The 24,071-nt window shown below is 45.6% G+C and overlaps 1 pseudogene; it reads right to left on the reverse strand.

Moving 5' to 3' along the window:
- Positions 1 to 22,016: 22,016 nt before the first annotated feature.
- On the reverse strand, positions 22,017 to 22,726 carry LOC101103821 (large ribosomal subunit protein eL8-like; annotated as a pseudogene).
- Between the last annotated feature and the right edge of the window lie 1,345 nt (positions 22,727 to 24,071).

Below are 24,071 nucleotides of genomic sequence, written 5' to 3' on the forward strand. Positions count from 1 at the left end.
CGATGAGTACTTGTAAGTGTTAGCTGTTATGACTAAACTTACTGAATGCCGATTATATGCACAACATAATAGTACCCTCTGGTAGTTTTAAGTTCATTCTCTATATAGCCTTCCTCTTCTCATTGGCATTTGAATATCTTTGTTCAACCACTAAACACTATTATAATTATATATGGTGTGTATCAGTTGTATCCCTTGAGTTTTACATGGTGCGTTGTTTTAAATAGCTATCCCGTGTAGATTTCAGAATATGACTTTCATTAGTTAAGATCCAGAAGAAGCTTAAAGTTAATCATGAAGGGTGGTGTGTATAGACTCAAGGGAAGGAATTCAGTGATAGGCAGCTTTGAGATTCCATTAAAATCAGGATTTACATTTATAATAGGAAGCTGAGAGGTCACATGGATAAGCTCTATATATTCCGAACTGATTTCATCTCCCAGGCCCTCCCCAAACTCAATCTTCCTCCTTTATTATTACAATCCACTTTACCCACCAAAAGGAATTCACCCCCCAGCACTAAAATCAAAAACCTATGCATGTCACCAAGCCCTCGGGGCTGAGTTGCTTCTGGTATGTGGAGTGAAGAGGTGCTCTTCCCAAAGGCTCTTGTGTTTGCAATCTGCAAAGAGCCTTCTGGAAGGAAACAGTGAGACTTAGGGCCTCTTTTCACAAAATAAAAGTTAATGTACTACCCCTGCTGGACTTGGGCTGAGGCTGGCTGGCAGGAAAGAGCAGCAGTGCCGCCTGAGGGGGTCAGGGTCAGAGGAGTTCAGTTCTGGAGAGCTGACTCTGGGAGCTGTCCCAGAGCTGGAGCCCTGGGGTCCAGTCACTCGACCCAGAGGGTGGGCCCAGGGAAGATGGGTAAGTGCGAATGGAAGTTAGTCGCTGAGAGGGTGGGTCCTCTTGGCTGTGGTCACAGGCCAGCATCACACAGGGCCTCTCCCTCCTCAGCCTGAGGCTGGGCCCCTCCGTGGTACCTCATTTGCTATTGCGCTCAGGGTCTGGCCTAGACTGTTGTGTTGGCTGCCGTTCATGCCTCAGTTTCTGCAGCAGGTCCAGGGATGGATGGAGCCTCCTGAGGAGATGAGGCCTCCCCTGATGGAACCTTCTGCTTGGGGTCCTTATTCCTTCAGTCATTCCAGAGGAGAAGGGCTTATCAGTACACATAATGATAACAGGACTGATTCCCTAAGACTCAGTGAGCTCCTCTGGGGTTTGGTAAGCATATTCTAAGAAGGACACCCAAGAAGGAAAGGAAAGGAGGAAGGGAAGGATGTATCGTCATATTTGCTTGAATTATTTTTAAATATCTCTGGAAGGATACATAAGAAACCAGAAAGAGTGATTGCTGGGACTTCCCTGGCAGTCCAGTGGTTAAGACTCGGGGCTTCCACTGCAGGGGACTTGGGTTCCATCCCTGGTTGGGGAACTAAGATCCTATACTGAGGGGTGTGGCCAAAAAATTAAAAAAAAAAAAAAGAAAAAATAGTTACTCTTTGTAGATGGGGATGGAAATTGAGGGTTTCCCAGGTGGCAGTACTGGTAAAGAACCTGCCTGCCAGTGCAGGAGACATTAAGAGACACAGGTTTGATCCCTGGGTCAGGAAGATCCCCTGAAGAAGGAAATGGCTACCCACTTCAGTATTCATACCTGGAGAATCCCCATGGACAGAAGAGTTTGGCCGGCCACAGTCCATGGGGTTTCCTGATGTGAAGAGCCAACTCACGGAAAAGACCCTTATGCTGGGAAAGATTGAAGGTGAGAGGAGAAAGGGACAACAGAGGATGAGATGGTTGGATGGCATCACCAACTCAATGGACATGAGTTTGAGTAAACTCCGGTAGTTGGTGATGGACAGGAAGGCCTGGCGTGCTGCAGTCCATGGGGTCACAAAGAGTCGGACATGACTGAGCGAGTGAACTGAACACAGGGCGGCTGATCAAGAATGCCTAGAGAAGAGGAAGGAATTGGGAAGAAGACACAGACCCTATTTCCAGTGCGAGTGTGGGGTTCCCACAGCATAGTCACTGGAAGGGGGTATGCGAGGACCAGCTGCCTGCCAGCTCTGCAGAACTGAAAAGAAATCTGATCTCATTTTGGACCTCAAGCTTGTAAGAGAGTTGCAATTGTTATCTTGTGCCTGCTGCCTCTGAAATGGCCCTTGGATCTGGGCTTTCTTCATCTCTCACCTTGTGTACTCTGACCACCTTTCAGTTGGCTTCCTTGTACCAAGGTTCTAATACCTCCAGTCCGTCCACCAGTCTTTAAATTTCTTTGTGGAAGTGAAAACCTGATTGTGCCCATCCAGGAGGGTCCCCAAGGATAGTGTCCTTCCTTGATTTCCCCTGGAGCGTGTGATAACACCTCAATTCCTTCTAAGTCCTTGGGGGATCCTGTCACTCTATCCCTCACCCTGCTCCACCCACACCTGGCTGCTTGTGGGTTTCTGGATGGCCCATTCTGTCACGTTCTGTGGCTTTCCATATGCTGCCCCTTCCTTCCCACTTCCTGTTTAGTCACCCTGGAAAACGGCATTCTTTCATCAGGATTTGATGGAAATGTCATCTTGTCTCTGTGACCCATGATCGCTCCTCTTTTTGGCCCTAATCCTGACCTCAATCACTCCACAACACTTTGAACACATTCCTATTCATGTTTGCTTTTGCAAACTTAGTGTTTCTGCATTTTTATCAGATTCTTAGCCTCAGGAGAGCCGGAGTTATGCCTTATTCATCTTTGTATTTTCAGTGTACAGAAGATACTCGGGTTATATATGGATGAGGGTTTTGTTCCGAATGAAATCCTCAGGATTGACCACAGAGGAGAACTGCTAAGGTACCCTGAGGTTAAGCTTGTCTTCCAGAATTCTGTAAACTTGGCTCTGTCCCTGTCTAAATAATGATGAAGTTTAAACACTGCAGTTGGCTCTGTCCCTGACTAAACAATGATTGGAGTTTAAACTCTAGCCAAATAAATCCTTAGCTCACTTTTTTTTTTTTTTTTTTTTTTTAATGCTTAAGTACTGGAAGGAGATGTGGCCTTATACCAAGCAGCAAAGGAACAGAGTGGTTTTGTGTGCCGTGTGAATGCACTGGAAGTCGGGGCACGTCTCATTCCCTAGTAACAGCGCAGTGATACTGTAGCAACAGGTAAGGCCCAATGGCAACCGTGAGTGGATAGATTCACTCTGGGGGAACTCCAAGGAGTAACGAGTAGTGTTTTCAGTTCCAGCTTGGAAAGCCAAGTGCAATTTTCACATGGTACTCCTCTCTGTAGGGTAGTTATGGCGACTGTCAATGGAATTATAAACTGCTGAGATGAAACCCTACAGAGCTCTTTATAGCATAGTTTTTGTGATTTTTAAAAATAGTAATAAAATACACATAACGAAATTGATCATTTTAACCATTTAAAAGGTATAGTTCAATGGTATTAAGTACATTTACAATGTTGTTTAACTACTATTTCCAGAACTTGTTCATCATCCCAAACAGAAACTTTGTCTTCATTAAACTTTTCATTCACCTCCCCCTCCAGCGTCTGATAACCTACTTTCTAACTCTATGAACTGGCCAATGCTATGCACCTCACGGGTTTCCCAGGTGGCTCAGTGGTAAAGAATCTGCCTGCCAATTCAGGAGATGTGGGTTCAGTCTCTGGGCTGGAAAGATCCCCTGGAGAAGGAAATGGCAATATGCTCCAGTATTCTTGCCTGGGAAATCCCAAGGACAGAGGGACGTGGCAGGCTATCGTCCACGTGGTTGCAGAGTCAGATATGACTTTGCGACTAATCAACAACAACAACATACATAATACGGGTAGAATCATATAATATTTGTTCTTTTGTGTTTGGCTTATTTCACTTAACATAATGTTTTCAATGTTTGTCCATTTTGCAGCATGTGTGAGAACTTCATTCCTTTTTATGAATAATATTCCACTATATGGATATACCACAGTTTGTTCAGCTGCTCATGCATTGATAGACGTTTGGGTTGTTTCTACCTTTTAGCTGTTGTGAAGAATGCTGCTATAAACAATGGCTCAAATATTTTGAGCCTTTGGGGTTAATTCTTTAGGGTATATACCTAGAAGTGCAATTGATGTACCATATGATAATTCTATGTTTACCTTTTGAGGATCTGCCAAACTATTTCCCAAAGCAGCTACACCAGTTTACATTCCCAGAAACAACACTCATGGTTTCTTTATATCCTTGCCAACATCTGCTATTTTCCCATTTTTTTGGTAATAGCCATCCTAATGAGTTTGGTAGTTTTGATTTGCATTTCCCTCATGATTAATGATGTTGGGCATCTTTTCATGGGTTCATTGGCCCTTTTCTTATCTTCTCTGAAGAAATACCTACTTAAATCCTTTGCTCATTTTTAAAATGGGTGTTTATTTTTCTCTTATTGAGTTATAGTTCTTATACGTTCTGGATATTAATCTGTTTCAGATATATGATTTGCAAATACCTCTGGAAAATGTTAAGATTTTATCTAAAAGAAAGTAGTGATGTTATACTTACAAGCCAAAGAGGTGATGCCCAGGCTTTCCAATGCTAAAATGAAAGCTATGTCACCAGCCAGGAGAGGCGCTTCCCTCCTGTCAGCACCGCGGAAGTGGGGGCAAGCGACCGATAGCAGCAGGTGGCAAGAATGGGAGCCCAGCAAGGTCAGGCTGGGAGGAGAAGGAGACCAGAGTGGGAGTCTTGTTTCAGAAACTCAGAGGGTCAAGGGAGAGATCTGGGTTCCCCCTTCCTGTGCCCCCTGCCACCATGGATGTTGACTAGAAAAGTCTCTTCTGAACCCTCCTCCCAGAGCCTACTCAGAAACATCACTTACAGAATTTGTCACCTGGAGAGAGAACTCCCCCACCCCAACTTCTCACCTCCTGATCCTGTTCCCTAGTCAGGAGTCATGCAGTTATTTTAGGCCAAGCTTTCTTTTCACTCTGTTTCTGGGGCCTCATGCATCCGAGGCTGACAGTGAAGCCGGTGATAAGATAGCTGAAAGACCCCATTTCCCCTAAAAAAGAGCTGCAGTTAAGAACAAGGTTTCAGGTGTTCATTGTAGCACCATGACTCAGCTCAGTTTTTGAAGACAATGATGGCGTTTGAATCCCAAATCCCCTGTTTATCAGGCCTGTGATCTTAGGGAATCACATCTCCCTGCCTTGTTTTTTTTTTGTATACCAACGTGGGATAATAATAGGATCCACATCAGAAGGCCAAGGTGAGGATTAAATGACAAAGTTCCTGGAATGTGCTTAGACCAGGGATGGCACGTTGTGAGGGCTTAATAAGCATTAGCTATTATTATCCTCACTCCCTCCAAGGTTCCTGTTAAGCTCTGGAATTGGCATGTTCCTGGGAGTGACCCTAGATGTTGCTCCGCCTGTGAATTTCTTCTCTACACTTTTCCCAGATGACTGACTGCATTTCCTACGAATAGGAGGTGATGCTCCCGAGGGTGTCCAGCACTGGATGACATCAGAAATGGAGTCAATGTGCCTAGGCACAAACCTAAAGAAGAGGGTGTCCCAGGGAGGTTGAATCACTCAGCCCCACCCTCTTCAGAGCATCGACAATGCTATGTGGTATTTTTCTTGACCACCTACGACAGTCTCATGTTCACCTGGGAACTTGATATCATCCCAGTGTTCTAGCCCAAAGTCAGTTATGGCAGCAGCAACCCACCCACAGATATGTCTGGCACGCCCAGGAAGAGACGCCTGAATGCATACCCTGACTCAGTCCAGAATCTCCATGGCAGCACAGCTGAGAGTGTGGCTACTAAGCTTAGGCAGCCCAGATTTCTATCCAGGCTCTGCTATTCATCGGTGGTGTAACATGGGCCAGTAGCTTCACCTCTTTGGACCCCAGATGTTATCATCTATAAAATGGAGATCAGGGTATTACCCAACTCACATTCTTTTATGAGGATAAAGAGAGTCAGTACCTAGAACTGGTGTATAGTAAGTGATCTCTTAAAAATATATGAAACAGGCTTCCCTAGTGGTCCAGTGGTTAAGAATCTGCCTGCTAATGCAAGGGACACAGGTTCGATCCCTACTCTGGGAAGATTCCACATGCCGCAGAGTAACTAAGCCCATGTCCCACAACCACTGAAGCCCAAACACTCTAGAGCCCATGCTCTGCAACAAGAGAAGACACCACACAAAGACCGTGAGCTGGATCTAGAGAAAGCCCACACGCAGCGACAAAGACCCAGCTCAGCCAAACACAAATCAATAAAATTCTAAAAAGTACATGTAATGCTCTGAATTCATCAACCACTAACCACACAGTAATGGGAAAGAAACAAAACTATCAAAGAGAGACAGATGGAGAGGGTGACCCCCTATCCAGCAGGCAGCACGTCTGGCTGTGTGGCAAGAGAGAAGATAGTGAGGTACCACGCCTCGGGGCAGGCACTCAGCAGAGTGGGTACCGACACTATTACGGGGAGACACCTGCATAGTGGGGTGCGGGGAGCTAGCTGAGGTTAGGAGGGAAATAGGAGCCCCACTGGGGCTCTACAGGGGCTAGATATTGGAAGGTACCCAGGACAGGGGCATTCATTCCATTCAAAACATCTTGGAAGAAGACCAGCTTATATTCGCACACGACTGAAGCAACATCAACTTCATTGTTTCCACCAGCCATTAGCTGGGAGATTGTTGTTGTTTAGTCACTAAGTCGGAGTGTGTTGCTATTTCCTTCTCCAGGGGATCCTCCCCACCCAGGGATCAAATCCGTATCTCCTGCATTGACAGGTGGATTCTCTATCGCTGGGCCACCAGGCAAGCCCAGAGGCAGGAGATTACATTAACACAAATTCAGAAACCCTTCCTTGGCTCTCTACACCTTGGCAGCTTCTGAACTGGGTTAGCAGAAGGCAGTGGCCGAGGGTGCTGCCTTCTACCCTCCTCATCAGGCATGTGTGGTCTTCTCACTTCCACTCAGTGTTCCAGCAACACTTATACTTGGCCCTGTAGTTTCAGGTACCACTTCTCAGGTCTCAGACCCCTTCCGATTTTGGCACGTTGGAAATGATTGCCTTCCTGGAATAGGTGGCATTTCCTGGCACCCACTCTCGTTAAATTTATCGGCCTGCAACAGCAGTGCAACCTGATGCTGAAAAGTGTGGGGCTTGCAAATCAGATGAGAGTTCAAATTTGCTTTCAGTTCCTAGTGGCCGTGTGAGCTTAGGCAAATGACTCCATCTTTCAGAGCCTTGTTGTTGTTCAGTCACTTAGTTGTGTTCAACTGTTTGCAACCCCATGGACTGCAGCACATCAGACTTCCCTGTCCATCACCATCTCCCTGAGCTCACTCAAACTCATGTCCATTGAGTCAGTGATGCCATCCAACCATCTCATCCTCTGTCATCCCCTTCTTCTCCTGCCTTCAATCTTTCCCAGCATCAGGGTCTTTTCCAATGCGTTGGCTCTTTGCATCAGGTGGCCAAAGTATTGGAGCTTCAGCTTCTGCATCAGTCCTTCCAATGACTATTCAGCACTGATTTCCTTTAGGATTGACTGGTTTGATCTCCTTGCAGTCCAAGGGATTCTCAAGAGTCTTCTCCAACACCACAGTTCAAAAGCATGGGTTCTTCTGCGTTCGGCCTTCTTTACGGTCCATCTCTCACATCCATACATGACTACTGGAAACACCATAGCTTTGACTAGATGTACTTCAGAGCCTTTAACAAAAGGCTGTTTCCCTGTCAACAAAATGGGAATCGCCTGCACCTTCCAGTATCGAGGTGAGGATTGCAGGAAATAAAGGAGAAGTGTTTAGTGCATACTTGGCAGAGTGAGGGCTAGATAAAATGTGAGCTATTATTAGCTGGCCCTGCCCGGCACAACTAGGCCCTGCAGCTGCTCTTTTGAATCCCCACCCCTGTTCCTTCATTTCTCCCAGGCACCAGGTTTCAGGATTAGCGTTAATTACTAATGTGTTGACATCTGGGTGGGGCACAGGTATGTTTAAAATTGCAGACCAGTTTGTGACAAACTAGTTCAGCAGTGCAGATTTTGGGGCGCCACTGCCCCAGGCAACCAATTGCTGCTGTTTGGGGAGGTAATTTGAGTTGAGGCCAGTGTGGGGACACGGTGGCTGGGTCCCAAATGCTGGGCTCTGTGGCTGGCACGGGGGAGTGTGCTGTCCTGGGCAAGAACTCTAAGGGAACCCACCCACAGTAAGGGGGAATCTGCCCCCTCTCTGTTCTTCTTGTTCCAGTTGGGTAACTTTCGAGGGTTGGGGACAGCTGAGCCAGAAGCAGGAGGTACTAGGATTGGGGCTTTTGTGGTGTGGGTTTTTTTTGTTTTTTTTTTTTTTGGCACCAGGGAAACCAGACTTTAAACGACTGCTGTACCCACTCTTGCAAAACAAAACAAAACAAAACCCACCACCACCGTGACCGCAACAAACCCAGGTGTCTTTGGCCCCTCCTGAGCACAGTTGTCAACCCCTGAAGGCGTCACAGACACAGCCACTCTGACGAGGGGTGCTGATGTTGGGTGACCTCTGAAAGGACTGGAATGAGCTCTACTTGCCTTCCAGGCAGAAACAAAAGAAAAGAGAGTTTGAGTCCTCTAGCTCCAAGGAAAACAGTCTTATATCTCATTGAGGTCAGTCCTCCCTTCTTGCCTAGCACAAAAGGGACAAAGGTGCCCAGGCTTATCTCTCAGCCAAAGCCAGCTTTTCTTTGCCAAAAGCGAGCTTTCAGAACTGGGCCCTCTTGGGTAGTTACAAGTGAACCAGACCATTCTTCCTGGAATCCCCTGGGGGCCAGTGCCCTTGGGGCCTGAAAGCCCCCGAAACTCCTTCCCAGCAGGAAGCATGGAGCTCCAGCCCCCAGTTTCATGAAAGTGTATTATCTCCTCTAAAAACGAAGTCTGTAACTTTATTATTTTTTGGCTTGAGATTGACCTTCCCCAAAAAAGTCTCCTAAGAGAATCCTTAGTTTTGGTTTCCTCTCTTTCCTTCCCTTTCCCTCATCTGTCCTTAGAGTCTTCTGTTTTGCTCCCCTCCACAGACATTTTTGGAGGCCAGCAAATCAGCCCTACCAGGCAATAGCAGAGCTAGGGTGGGGAAGCGAAGATGGCTGGACAGACAAACCCTGCCCCAGCTTAAAATCTCACACAGCATTCCCTGGTGGCTCAGTGGTAAAGAATCGACTCTTGGGTCGGGAAGATCCCCTGGAGAAGGAAACAGAAACCCACTCTCAGTATTCTTACCTGGAGAATTTCTTGCACAGAGAAACCCCCTACAGCCCATGGGGTCACAGAGTCGGACACAACCGAGAAACTAAACAATAATTCTAACAGTTGATGCCTCTGTCTGGGAATAGCAAGAGACGTAGTGAGCCACTGGCTTGTGAGTCTTTTCATGGCTTTAGTGCTCAAGCCCGCCAGCTCTCTGCAGGTCTCTTGGGGTAACCTCAGAAGCAGCCCACTTGACCCAGGCCTCTCTGCTCTGTCCCTTCTACAGAGGTCTGGAGTGACTAGAGTGCTGACATCAGGACACAAGCAGTTACAACACTGTGGGTGGGCCTGAGTACAGTATACAAGGGCCCTGGGCTGGCAGCTCCCTAATGACCAGGCAACACGCAGCTGAGCCCAAGAGACCTGGAAAAGGGACAGTAAAAAGAATCCAGAGTCTCCCCATCCACAAATCCTTAGGCGTGTGAAATGAAATTCATATTTCATGGCAAGACAAAAAAAATCTAAACCTACAAATTCTCCTCTGGGGGAATTCCTTAGCAGTCCAGTGGTGAGGACTCCATGCTTCCACTGCAGGGAACACAGGTTCAATCTCTGGTTGGGGAATTAAGGTCCTACAAGCCATGTGGCATGACAAAAAACAAAACACCTCTGCACATTGTGTATCTGCATTAGGCATCAACCAGACACCCTTCCAGCCCCACCCCCACCCCCACCAATTAGCAGCAATACCTGCTTAGCCATAAAGAGCAACATCCTCCAAGCATCAACAACTCCTTAGAGATAACATTCTTTCTTGATCTTATACGGGGTAGTAAACCGTCAGTAATAAAACATTTGATGTATCATTATTTCTCTGTCTCAGAAAACTTATGTGTCTCGGCTTTCAACTAGTGCAACAGTTCTTGGAGCTTTCTGAGATACTCTTCTCAACTTGTAATCCTCAAATTTGGCTCGAATAGAATTTTCCATTCCTTTCTTAGATTGACTGATTAATTTTTCATCAACATGTACCTTCTTTAAGAGGTGAACTGCAAAGTAGAAACTTCTCCTCATAGAGGGGCTGGGCTGCATCTGAGGGCTCCCTACCCTGAGGGGAGACTCCAGAATCCCCTTGGCCTGCAGGGAAGCAAGATCTAGAATTTCCCTGGGGCTTCTCCTGGGTCACTCAGTGCATCTCAACTTCAGCTTTGGAGGAGAGGCACCAGAATGGTGTGAAACCCCTCCCCTGCCTCCCTGTATCTGCTCCCACACAAGAAGGAGAAAGCGTTCCTTCTCTTACCTATGGGACCCCTGGACACAGGTGGCTTTAATTTCTCTCTTCTTTTTCTGTATTAAGAGCCACGACATAATCAAACCGGAAGTTTGTGTTATTGCTATGAAAACTTTTTTTTTTTTTAACCTTTAAACAAACACAAACAAAGGCGACTCATTGGAAAAGACCCTGATGCTGGGAAAGATTGAGGGCAGGAGGAGAAGGGGATGACAGAGAGGATGAGATGACTGGATGGCATCACCAACTCAATGGACAGGAGCTTGAGCAAACTCAGGGAGATAGTGAAGGGCAGGGAAGCCTGGTGTGCTTCAGTCCATGGGTCCCAAAGAGTCAGACATGACTTAGCAACTGAACAACAATAAGGTTATAGAAGAACTTCTCCAAAATTTTTGCTCAGAGGACAAAACTTGAACTTCAATCCTTAAAGGATTCTTGGAATATTGTTCAGGTGGGGACAGAATCCCCACTTATCCCACAGGGTTTTTGAACTTTGCTGCCTGGCCCCTCCACACATGCCAAACAGACAACGTGTCCCAACCCAAGAAACTGAAAGGCTCATGAATCTCAATCAAAAAATTATTTGAAAAAAAAAATTCTCTGAGGGGCTTCCCTGGTGGTCCAGTGGTTAAGAATCCACCTTGCAATGCAGGAGACACCAGTCCGATCCCTGGCTTGGGAAGACCGCATATGCTGAGGAGCAATTCAGCTTGTGGGCCACAACTACTGAAGCCACAAGCTCTAGAAACCCTGCTCCACAACAAGAGAAGCCACCGTAATAAGAAGCCTGTGCACTGCAACTAGAGAATAGCCCCCTCTTGCCACAATTAGAGAAGGCAATGGCACCCCACTCCAGTACTCTTGCCTGGAAAATCCCATGGATGGAGGAGCCTGGTAGGCTGCAGTCCATGGGGTCGCTAAGAGTCAGACACGACTGAGCGACTTCACTTTCCCTTTTTACTTTCATGCATTGGAGAAGGAAATGGCAACCCACTCCAGTGTTCTTGCCTGGAGAATGTCAGGGACGGCGGAGCCTGGTGGGCTGCTGTCTATGGGGTCACACAGAGTCGGACACGACTGACGTGACTTAGCACAGCAGCCAGAGCACAGCAATGAAGACCCAGCACAGCAATAAATAAATGACCATTATCTGAGAAGAAACAGAAAGAGTAACAAGACTGCAGAGGGCCGTGATGAATCACACCAACAGCAGCTCACATTGTTTTCCCTGCAGGCACTGTGCCCACGCTACTAACGGATTATCCCAAATTGACTGTCACCACACCCTGTTTAGCCCATTTTACAATTCATGAATCAGAGACAGGGTAAGATAATGGCCCAAGGTGAAGTTCTACAGTCGCTCAGCCAGGTTCAAATCCTGACTCCATCAGTACTTGGCAGTGTGGACCTTAGGCAAACTACCTAACTATCCCCTGCCTCAGTCTCCTCATCTGTTGTTCAGTTGCTCAGTCACGTCCGACTCTTTGTGACCCCATGGACTGCAGCACGCCAGGCTTTCCTGTCTTTCACTCTCTCTTGGAGCTTGCTTAAACTCATGTCCATCGAGTCAGTGATGCCATCCAACCCTCTCGTCCTCTGTCGTCCGCTTCTCCTCCTGCCTTCAATCTTTCCCCAGCATCAGGGGCTTTTCCAATGAGTCCATTCTTCACATCAGGTGGCCAAAGTATTGGACCTTCAGCTTCAGCGTCAGTCCTTCCAGCGAATATTCAGGATTGACTTCCTTTAGGATTGACTGGTTTGATCTCCTCATGTAGATGGGGGGTTAATAATATTAGCACCTGGAGTTGCTTTGAAGAGGGAGATAGACATGCCCTAAAATGCTTTAGGGCAGTGTTTGCACACAGTAAATAATGTTTTTATCATTGCCACCTTGTTGGCCTAGCTGACAAGCCAGAATTAGGCCCAAGTTATCAGCCACCAAGGCCTCTGGCTCCGGACTGTGCGGGTAGATTTGAGGAAGCAAGGAGCCGGGGCCTGCTGACAAAGCCCTAACATAGCCTGACTCCTCCAGCTCCAGGCAGCTCAAGCTGGTCCAGGTCTCCCCTCTCACATGGAGGTAGAGCCGAAGTTCAGACACCCTCTGACTTGTCCAGCAGCACTGAACCTCAAACTCGCAAACAAAACCTGCGCGTGTACATCTTTCCCTGCAGCCACCAGCCAGCTTGTGACGCAAAAGCCTGCTCGGAGAACCGATTCTGAGAGGCCATTGCTGTACCTTTCAGCCTGGTGTCCTGCCAAGCCCTGTGCTTGAGGCGGCCTCATTCTCCGGCTCTGGCCTCTCAGGCACCACTCTTTTCCATGAACAATTCAATGAGTTCTTTCTTCAGCCCAGCCATGCATCAGTGAGGCCCGACACGGGCTTGGCTCACCACCTCCAGTCAGTGGGATCGCTGGACTCCAGACACCAGTAGGGGTGGCCCCCTCCCTTCTGGAGGCTGGTCTTTCCTGGGTATTCCCTGGGCTGGTACCCTCACCCTGGTAACTACTCCCCAGGGACTTCTGTGATGGTTGTTAAAGCAACCGCTCCTCCCCCTCCACCATCCCCACACCTCACTGTCAGAATGGGCTTCCTTGATCTCAGGGGAAATAGACCTAGAATCCGAGCTCATGTTGCTGCTTCATGGAGAGGCTCAAGGGACACCAACGAAAACCTAGCCTTTCAAGGTGGTTGTGAGGTTTGGCAATATTTATGTAGACTGGTTAGCACATGGCCTACAAATTATAGACATGCATTAAATAACCTAGATCGAGGTCCCCAACCCAGGGCCATGGACAAGTCTGGTCCGTCACCTATTAGGAGTCAGGCTGCACAGCAGGAGGTGAGTGGTGGACAAGCTTCTTACATATCATAATGTAATAATAAACTTAAAGTGCACAGTAAATGTAATGTGCTTGAATAATCTCGAAACCACCCTCGCCTCCACCCGTGAAAATATTACCTTCCACCAAACTGATCCCTGGTGCCAAAAAGGCTAGGGACCACTGAACTAGGATGCTATATTTGCCATGCAATCAAGCTAAAAGCTGAAAGAGTGATTGGATAACTTCCCTAAGGTTCAAGAGCTGTCAGGAAGCACTGGGCACTGAGATTCACTCCAGGTCAGCCTGAGCCAGAGCTTTCATGCATTTTCCCCAGATTGCTGCCTTTGCCATAGTGGTTCTGGGGTAGGGAAAGCAAGAAAGATCTGGAAATGAGGTAGCCTGATTTCCATTTTGACTTCCCTGGTGGCTCAGATGGTAAAGCGTCTGCCTACAATGAGGGAGACCTGGGTTCAATCCCTGGGTTGAGAAGATCTCCTGGAGAAGGAAATGGCAACCCACTCCAGTATTCTTGCCTGGAAAATCCCATGGATGGAGGAGCCTGGTAGGCTACAGTCCACGGGATTGCAAACAGTTGGATTTCCATTTTCTGACCCAAGCTACAAGAAGTGGGAAAGCACTTGCCTCACCCCAGCACAGGCCCTGGCTATCATCGGCTCCCAGCAAACACTGAAAGAGGCCAGTGAGAACTGTGATCAGGTAAGTGCCAGCCAGACCCTGGCAGGACAGCAGACAGACACCCACACCAGAAATACTATTGCATCTTTTCTAAATGCTCTTCATTTGCTTCTTCCATAAGGATCTTAAATCGGGAGCCTAGAGGAAATTGTAATTATATAGTTTGTTAGGGCGGAGAAGGCAATGGCAACCCACCCCAGTACTCTTGCCTGGAAAATCCCATGGATGGAGGAGCCTGGTAGGCTGCAGTCCATGGGGTCGCTAAGAGTCAGACATGACTGAGCGACTTCACTTTCACTTTTCACTTGCATGCATTTGGAAAAGGAAATGGCAACCTACTCCAGTGTTCTTGCCTGGAGAATCCCAGGGATGGGGGAGCCTGGTGGGCTGCCATCTATGGCGTCGCACAGAGTCAGACACGACTGAAGTGACTTAGCAGCAGTAGCAGTTTGTTAGGGACCCATTACTTTTCATTTATTTATTTAAAGAGACAAAATAAGAGTTCCCATGAGATGCCTATAAAAATAAGGTGGGCATAAATAATGTATAGTCGCTAAGTCATACATAATTTACAATTCATGCTTAATGATTTTTTTTTCATTCTAAGATTTTTAGAATTTATACTTACATTTAGGGGCTAGAAAGGATCTTGACATTTTTATGATCAAGACCCTCATTTTTCAGGTGGGTAAGTTAAGACACAATATCATGTGTCTTGTCTAAGGCCGGGATCCATGGTGCAACAGAGCTGGTTAGAAGGCCAGGGCACTTCCTATAGGTCACAATTTTTCAAATTGTGGAGAATAAGCCACTAACAAGTAGTAAAATTAATTTTATGTTACAACCAACTTTTTTTAAAATTTTTAAGATGTTTTTAATACAAATTTAAAATTTCATCTTTTAGAGCAGTTTTAGGTTAACAAAAATTTCACAGAAGTGACATTTGTTAAGTGACGAACAGAGACTGATACACCATTATTAACTAAAGTCCGTTGCTTACGTTAGGGTTCACTGTGTTATCCTATGGGTTTGGACAAGTGCACACATGTCCTGTGTCCATCATTACCATATCATACAGCATAGCCTCACTGCCCTAAAACTGTCCTGTGCTCCATCTGTTCATCCCTTCCCCATTCCTCTTGGACCTCTAATTCAATTTTTTACACACAAGATTTTTTACACACAAAACATCATAGTGCATACCTCATAGTATGGATATTAGTTCATGAAACTTCTAGCTATTTGTAAATACATATGTATTTGGGTTAAAATATAAACATATTTCTTATTATGAATTGAAGAGGAAAAAGCTTGACAAACATGGCTCTAAACTATCTTTTACTTAAAATTCTAGGGAATAAATCGAGAAAATGAATACACAGATGGAACATTTCATATACGAAACCAAAACAAGAAAAACATATAACCAAGAGACATTAGGAAAATAAGCATATATAAATGCTCTGAAGAATGAGTACCAAGAGGTCGGCAAGTTGCTGTTTTTCCCCAAATCAGTTTTGATTTTAGTTTTTTCATTGGGACTGCAAATCATTCAGATTTGAAGACTTGAATGATCTCAGACTTTAAGGTTTTCCTGATGGCTCAGACCATTAAGAATCTGCCTGCAATGCAGGAGACCTGGGTTCAATCCCTGGGTCAGGAAGATCCCCTGGAGAAGGGAATGGCTACCCATTCCAGTATTCTTGTCTGGAGAATCCCATGGATGGAGAAGCCTGGCAGGCTACAGTCCACAAGGTCACAAAGAGTCGGACACAACTGAGTGACTATCACTATCACTTTTTAAGGACCTCAGAGGGTAAGATACAGTTCAGTGTGGAGGGGTGGGGGAGGGGGTAGGAGCAAGGGCTGCATCCTTGCAAATTGATCCTGTTCAAAGTTTCCAAAAATGTTAGCTCTGGATGGTGATCAACAGGGAAAAATTTCTTTTCTGGAGGGTTTTTGAGGTTTGTTTGGCTCTGCAGCTTCACAGTTCTTATGTTTTCATTAGAAACATCACGGAACAGGGACTCTCTTGTATTTAACTTCATGTCATGCCAGGTGTCTGAAGAGTTCTAAAAAATTTGAATGTATGCATGAGTTAAGAGTCCTCTATTTTTAAAAGTCTCCTTTCCATATATATCAGTGCTTCATCTGTCCGGGAGACGTGTGGAATCTAGAGACACCAGGGTGTCTCAGAGAAAATCCTGATTTCAAACTTGGAATTGCATGGGCCTGTTACGTGGCCTGCAGGTTTGAATCCCAGGTTCTACTACTGATCTCTGTGTGAGCCTGAAGAGGAGTTCTCTCCTAGTATGCTTAAGTGTGATATATAAAAATTCCACATTAAGTGATGCTAAGATTATATTAAGAGCTGCTCTTTCTATGAGTAATATGCTGGGCTAAGCCTTTTGCATGTGCCTCTAATCCCATCAAGAATCCTATGACATGGAAATTATTGTACTCATTTAACAGTTGAATAAATCTAATCTCAGAAAGCTTAAGGAGCATGCCTAACACCACCCAGAAAGATAATGCTTAAGGAAGATTGGAACCCAAGCCAGAAAGAGCCTGGGCCTATTCTTCTGGGTGTGCTCAGGGCCTAACACACAGCTTGGTAAGTAGTACGTGCTCAGTAGATGTTTCCTGAAGGAGTGACTGATGGATGTGCAGGCGCAACAAAGCTTTGGGGATGGATAAGAAACTACTACGGGTACTGCAATAATAATATAATATACATACAATATAACAACATAATATACTACTACTACTTCTATAGCTGTCATTCATTGAACACATTTGTGACAGACACTATGTTAAAGGCTAATATATGCAGAATGTTCATAAAGGAATTAACATGGTATATGTCAGTGTTACTAACATTGTTACACATCACTTTAAAGGGAGTTATGATTGTAGAAAAAGAGCAGAAAGTTAGGATCTCTTCCAATCCACACACTTGGTGTTTCTTTGGAACCATATTGAACAGATCCTACCGAGGGTCAGCCCTTTCAGCTGTGAACCAACTCCAAACTGGTTTCTCCTTGCCTCTCTTTTTCAGGTGGGTGCAATTACAACATGCTGTGTTGGTTAATCCCTGTATTACATAAGGAGTCCTCGGTGTGCTTTTTGGTGTGAGGGAGGGAGGGGGTTGCATTCTTTGCGCTCGCACCTAGTTTGCATAACGTGCTCTTCTCTTTGGAGCTGAACTGAGAAAGAAGCCATGTGGTCTGGTGGCGGCAGCTGGAAGGAGAGGGTGATGACTCAGCAGGGCTTTGAGTGGAACGGTGCAGGCAGCTCTGGGGAGCATCATGGTTGGCTTCCCCTAAGCCACACGGGGGGTTGAGAGAGCTCTGAGCAGAACCAGCCTGACAGCCAGCCCTGGCGGTGAGTACGGAGAGCAAGAAGCTTGTCTGCGGTGGGAGCTGGTTAGGCTGTATCGGTGGCCTTGGGGATCTCGTGAGGAAGTTCTGGGGAACAGGACCATGTGGCATCATCCTAGTAACGAAAGTTCTTTGTGACCCGTAATAGCATATTTTTAAAGTGGGAAAGTACCAGGTATTGTTCATGGGTCCAGGGAAGGTCTGAAGCCTATAGCCTCGAAATTAAATTTCCAGATGGTAATGAATCCTTCATGAAGCACGTGCCACAGGTAGGAATATTACACGTTTTTAGAAATAGAGCACTTCATCACAGCCATAACCCTTCAATCTAGCAGTCCAACTACTGAGCTCAGTATCAGTATACTTTGAAATGGGACTCATAAAAGTAGAATATGAAGTCACTGTTGCCTCTAATGACTTGGGAGTTTTTTTTCATCAAGTATTCTTACAGAAGAGATTTAAAATGTATTCATTCACTCAATCTTCAATTTATTATCCTTTTAAAAAATATCTGTATTATCTGAGGTAAAGTTGACAGTGACCTGAGTAGATAGAGATCTTGGGAAAGTCTGTAAAACACGAATAAAAATTCCTTGTCCATATTCTAAGAACTTAAAAAAAATTCACATGAGAGAATGCATGGAAAGTTTTGGTAAGTGGTAAAACACGATATGAAGTTATTACATTTTACCTATTAAAGAAACTGAGACACAGAGTGAGCAAAAAATTTCCCCAAAGTCCTAATTAGCTAAAAGAAAGGGTCAAAGATAGATATAAATTCAGGTGACTGGACACATTACAGGCTGGAGTTAGTTCAGCAAAACAACTTCCTTTTTGTAGCCAGGATGTGGGTGACTGTAAGAAGCATCTGTCCAACTGAGGTAAAAAGGGGTACTTACTAAGAGTATACAGGCTTTCCTGGTGGCTCAGATGGTAAAGGAATCGCCTGGAGACCCAGGCGACCTGGGTTCAATCCCTAGGTCAGGAAGATCCCCTGGAGAGGGGAATGGCTACCCACTCCAGTGTTCTTGCCTGGAGAATCCCATGGACAGAGGACTCTGGCAGGCTACGGTCCACAGGGTCACAAAGAGTCGGACACGACTGAATGACTAACACCTTCACTTCACCACTTCACTAAGAGTACATAGAGATCTCACAGGCTCCAAGGACAGAAAGCAAACTGTTGCTCGGGTTCACTCAACTTGGCCAGAGAACTGAGGAGCCCTGAGACACAGGGTAGCTCTTCCCTGTGTTTCTTTGCCTCTGCTTCTGCACCAGCTTTCCCCTTGCTCCATTTTGCCTTCACCCCATTTTGCTGTTCACCCTGGACTTCCACCACGGCCACTAAGCTCCAGGACCCAGACTCAACTAAATATACACACTGAAGTTCTGCAGGGAGAAAGGGACTAGCCTGGCTCTTCTGAGAGAGAACCTGGGCCACACAAGTCATTTCTGAGCAAATGACTAGGTTTGTTCCTGCTGGTTCAGGTGTGTGCATGCCAGGTCCAATCAGCTGCGCATTTCCCCACCTCCACCTCCCTAGAAGTCACATTATCTTACGTTATCTGGTGCAGCTCTATCATCCAGAGAGCTGTGGGTGGCAAGGGTGCTAAATTGCCTGGCTGGATGTTATCACATAAAGAGAGGAACTGTTTATAGGTAGACTGTACTTGGGATGATATTATGATATATTTTGGTTATGAAATATATGACCTAAATTTCCTGGTCAAAAAAAAAAAAATCATTTCAAGGGAATTCCCTGGCAGTCTAGTGGTTAGGAACCCACACTTTCACTGCTGAGGGCCTGGGTTCAATCCCTGGGCAGAGAACTAACATTCCGCAAGCCACAGGGTGCAGTCAAAAAAACAACAAAACAATTCATCTTAATATCATTTTCGGCTCCGAAGATAGATGTATATGTCCATAAGATATGGCCACAAATAACTGTAACACAAGACAGTCTATGAAAGCCTCTTTAAAAACTTTTAAGAAACTTACAAAATTTCATGGAAGCATAAAAAAGGATTGTAGGGGTTAATAACAGCCTTTCTTTAAGGTGTGCTACTTTGGCACGAGGATTATTTTGCACTAAAGGCAGTGGAGACCTTGTAGGCTCAAGAGAAACTACTGCCCCTCCCTTAACTACCTAGAAGAATTAAAATTGGAGATTTTTTCCCAGAAAAAGAGTTATTACCGAGATGCATTTTATCCAAGTGGCCCTATCTATATGGCAGAGTAGACATCTAATTTCCAGCCATCGACTCTTCTTCTTGGAATCTCCCTGGAATCTGGAATCTCCCTCTTCTCCTTGGAAGTTCCTATCCCATTCCTCAGCTCCTTTATGCCTTGTTCTGTGTTTCTGTCTCTACCTTTCCTGGATGTGGGGTTTCCATATGTACAAGTTAAGATATTTTCTCTTGTTCTGTCTTACATCAATCTCATTCTTAGACCAGCCAGAAGAACCTAGAAGGTAGAGTTAAGCTTTTTCTCCTCCCTGACAGTTTTATAACTGCTCCCCTCCCCACGGCAGTTTTATAAGCCACCCTCCCTAGCCTGCCCCCTGCCCAGGGGCTTCCCAGGTAAAGAATCTTCCCAGTGGTAAGGAATCTACCGTCAATGCAGGAGATGCAAGAGATAGGGATTCAATCCTGGGCCCAGGAAGATCCCCTGGAGGAGGAAATGGCAACCCACTCTGGTATTCTGCCTGGGAAATCCCATGGACATAGGAGCCTGGTGAGCTTCACTCCATGGGGTCACAAAGAGTCGGACACGATTGAGCAAGAACACGCACAGGGGAGGCAGAAAACTTTCCTTGAGTAAGTACTGTTTAAAATATGTCTTGAAGTGCTCATTACATTTTTACAGAGTGAGGTGGCGGAGGTCAAGAGCACATACGTGAAGCAGTGGGAAAGGATAATTGGAGGAGTGAAACTATGTGTGTGTTCTGAGAGGGCAAAAGGTTTCATGTGGCTGAAGAGCAGGGTGCAGGAGGGAGAAAAAGAAGCCAGCATGAGTTAACTGTTCTCAAGCATATGCCAGACATTTTCAGATGTCGCCGCGTTTAGTCCTTTCAGCAGTCCTTGAGGTGGCGTCTATTGCCACTGTTTTACCAAGGGTTCCGAGGCCGAAGACCTTCTCTCCATCTTCATGCAGTGCTGAGGGCGAGGTGGAGAGGATGGCAGACAGTAGATGAGGGGAGGTTGCCCACCAGGTAACCAGTCCACACTCAACTCTGGAGGCACTGGGATGGAAGTCATGTGAGAATTCTGAGCAAGGAATGACAAGATCGCCTCTGACTTTTAGAAAAACAACACTACTGGTAATGGAAGAATTAAATAGAGTATTTTTTCTCTCCTCCATTCAATTAAAAATAATTAATATATTGAAATTTTCCTGTGGGACAAGACTATACATCAAACCCATGGGAAAAAATGTTTAAGTTCAGTTCAGTTCAGTCGCTCAGTCGTGTCCGACTCTTTGCAACCCCATGAAACACAGCACACCAGGCCTCCCTGTCCATCACCAACTCCTGGAGTTTACCCAAATCATGTCCATTGAGTCAGTGATGCCATTCAGCCATCTCATCCTCTGTCATCCCTTTCTCCTCCTGCCCCCAATCCCTCCCAGCATCAGAGTCTTTTTCCAATAAGTCAACTCTTCACATGAGGTGGCCAAAGTACTGGAGTTTCAGCTTAGGACTAACCAAATCTCATGAAATTTACAGTCTCTCTGTGTGTATATATGGGGTTGCAAAGAGTCGGACACGACTGAGCGACTGAACTGAACTGAACTGATGCCTTTCTCTAATTTAATTAACTGGTTGATTTTTGGTTGTGCCATGATGCTTGCTGGATCTTAGTTCTCCAACCAGGGATTGAACCAGGGACTTGTTCCAACCACTGAACCACCAGGGAATTCCCTCTATATATTTTATAACATACACACACACACACACACACACACACACACATGTAGAAAAGTACATAAGAAGAGAGTTAAACATTTATATTTTAATCATCTTTTAGCTCACAAAAACAGTATGACAACATTTCAAATATTATCTGTAAATTCTGGATAGGAATCCTTTATTATATATATAATCTGCATACATTTCCTACCATTTTGTGAGTTAATTTTTATTCTGTTGATAGTATGCACAAAAGTTTTTAATTTTCAATAAGTCCAATTTGTCTGTTTTTGTTTTTTTTTTTGCCTGTTTCTTTGTTGTCATATGCAAGAAACCACTGCCAAATCCATTGCCATGAAGATTTTTCCTAATTTTTCTTTAAGTTTTTCTTTTTTTAGTTTTAAATTTTACATTCAGGTCTTTGATCCATTTGATTAATTTTTGTTTGTTTGTTTTGACTGAATGAGAATTTTTATATCTTCTATATAGCCTTTTCCACCTTGACAATGGGCTTCCCTGGTGGCTCAGCGGTAAAGAATCCTCCTGCAATACAGGAGAGGCGGATTCAATCCCTGGGTTGGGAAGATCCCCTGGAGAAAGAAATGGCAACCCACTCCAGTATCTTTGCCTGGAGAATCCCATGAATAGAGAAACCTAGTGGGCTACAGTCCCTGGGGTTGCACAAGAGTTGGATATGACTTAGTGACAAAATAACACAATGTCCACTGACTTTGGACCAAGGAAGTTGCCTCCCCAGTGACAGCAGATCTCATTTCTGTCATTATAATTGGTCCTGATGGCTTCCACCAGCTTAGCCAGAGTGCCCTTGTCTTCTGATTTGACTTGTGTGAAGGCAACTGTGCAGGTCTTCCTGTGGACCATACACCCCACCCAGACTGTCCTTCCCCTTGATGATACAGTAGGGAACCCCCATCTTACAACACAGGGCAGGCAGGAAACCCACCAGTTCACTGGGATCCACGTCATGGGCAACCACCACCAGCTGAGCCTTCTTGCTCTCCTCCAAGGTGGGGACAGTATCAACGCCTGCTCAAAAGACAGGTGGCTCTTAGTGGGGACGTCCCCTTGGCCTGCAGCTTTTGTCTCAGCTCAGGCCAGCAACTTCTGCTTCCTCTCTTACTTCATCTCTGGTCTGCACGTGTGGACCAGCTTAAGTAGCTGTCTGGCGATCCAAGACCTGGCTGAATTGGTTAATCATGGGAGGCACTGTCAGCCGCTTATGTAAGGTACTACATGTCACTGCAGCAGAATGTAGCGGGGTCACTTTATGAAGCAGGTGAGGTCCCTTTGGGGCTGGATGTCCAGTCCACTTTCTCAGCCTCCTGATTCTTCATGACAGCAGGGACCTGGTCTGTCTTTTGCCCCTCAGCCTTCTTTCCCCTTGGCATCCTAGTGGAGAGCCCTTGAGCTAATTTTTGTCTGTGGGATAAAGTAAGGTCCAACTGCATTCTTTTGCATGTAGATATACAGTTTCCTTAGCACCATTTGTTAAAGAGACTATCCTTTTCTCATTGAATGGTCTTGGCACCTTTGTTAAAAATCATTCTTTCTGGGCTCTCTATTCTCTTCCACTGGTCTGTATGTCTGTCCTATGCCAGAAAGACATTGTTTTGATTACTGCAACTTTGTAGTTAAGTTTTGAAATCCAGATGTGTGAGTCCTTCAATTTTGTTCTTTTTCAAGGTGGGTTTTTTTTTTTTTTTGGCTATTCTTTTGAGATTCCATATGAATTTTAGGATGGATTTTTCTATTTCTGTCACACATACAAAAAAAGTCATTAAGACTGATAGCAATTACATTTGAACCTGCAGATTGCTTTGGGTAGTATTTATACAGCATTTTGAATGTACTAAATGTCACGGAATTTATACTTTAAAATGGTTAATTATATCCTATGTGAATTTGAGCTCAATTAAAAAAAAAAGATTGGGCAGTTATATGTGAAGACCAGGAATGTGTGTGGCATGAGGCAGCTGGAAGGTAAAGGAGGTTGTGATCAGAGGGAGGAATGTTGGGATTAAAGGCCCCAATACTGTATAGTTTAGAGCTGGTGAGGGTCCCTGGGGTTGAGCAATAAAAATGGCTAAGGTGATCCAAAGCTTATCTACAAAGACACTGACTTCACCAGGTAATTCAAGACGGCAGCTTCAGGAGCTTTTCTGGTGGCTCAGTGGTAAAGCACCCAGCTGCCAATGAAAGAGACATGGGTGCCATCCCTGATCTGGGAAGATTCCACATGCTACAGAGCAACTTAAGCCCATGCACCACAGCTATTGAGCCTGCGCTCTGCTGCTGCTGCTAAGTCACTTCAGTCGTGTCCGACTCTGTGCGACCCCATAGACAGCAGCCCACTAGGCTTCCCCATCCCTGGGATGCTCCAGGCAAGAACACTGGAGTGGGTCGCCATTTCCTTCTCCAATGCATGAAAGTGAAAAGTGAAAGGGAAGTTGCTCAGTCGTGTCCGACTCTTAGCAACCCCATGGACTGCAGCCCACCAGGCTCCTCCGTCCATGGGGTTTTCCAGGCAAGAGTACTGGACTGGGGTGCCATTGCCTTCTCCACCTGTGCTCTAGAGCCCACAACTACTGAACCCATGTGCCACAACTACTGACTCCCTGCAGCCTGTGCCCCCGCAGCAAGAGATGCCATTGCAACAAGAAACTAAAGAGTAGCCCCCATTCACCACAACTAGAGGAAGCCCATGCAGCAACAAAGACCCAGCACAGCCGGAAA

The sequence above is a fragment of the Ovis aries genome, chromosome 9 (assembly GCF_016772045.2).
Source record: "Ovis aries strain OAR_USU_Benz2616 breed Rambouillet chromosome 9, ARS-UI_Ramb_v3.0, whole genome shotgun sequence".
NCBI classification, from domain to species: Eukaryota; Metazoa; Chordata; class Mammalia; order Artiodactyla; family Bovidae; genus Ovis; species Ovis aries.